The sequence below is a fragment of the Theobroma umbraticum genome, unplaced genomic scaffold (assembly GCF_002168275.2).
Source record: "Theobroma umbraticum cultivar Fairchild unplaced genomic scaffold, ASM216827v3 scaffold_12.1, whole genome shotgun sequence".
Lineage (NCBI taxonomy): Eukaryota > Viridiplantae > Streptophyta > Magnoliopsida > Malvales > Malvaceae > Theobroma > Theobroma umbraticum.
In genome coordinates, this window is record NW_018397269.1 from 2752505 (window position 1) to 2752793 (window position 289).

Here is a 289-nt window from a genome sequence, read left to right on the forward strand (position 1 = left end):
TTGGGTAATTTGAGGGTAGTTAACGCTTATTATAAACGTGGTCCAATGCATACAGCTAATGATCATAATATAGCATCTTGTCCTGTGCCATCCTCCATCACACATGGCTAGCATTGTACCTCTCCTACTAGCCGGGACAATTACATTATGGACAATGTCAGATGAATATTGTACGCACAAGGAGTATATAAATTTTTGAATACTCAATATTTTAAAATATTTCAAATTCATTCATTCCATAAACTATTATTAAAAACTAATATGGTGTGCAATGTTTCCTTCACCTTGA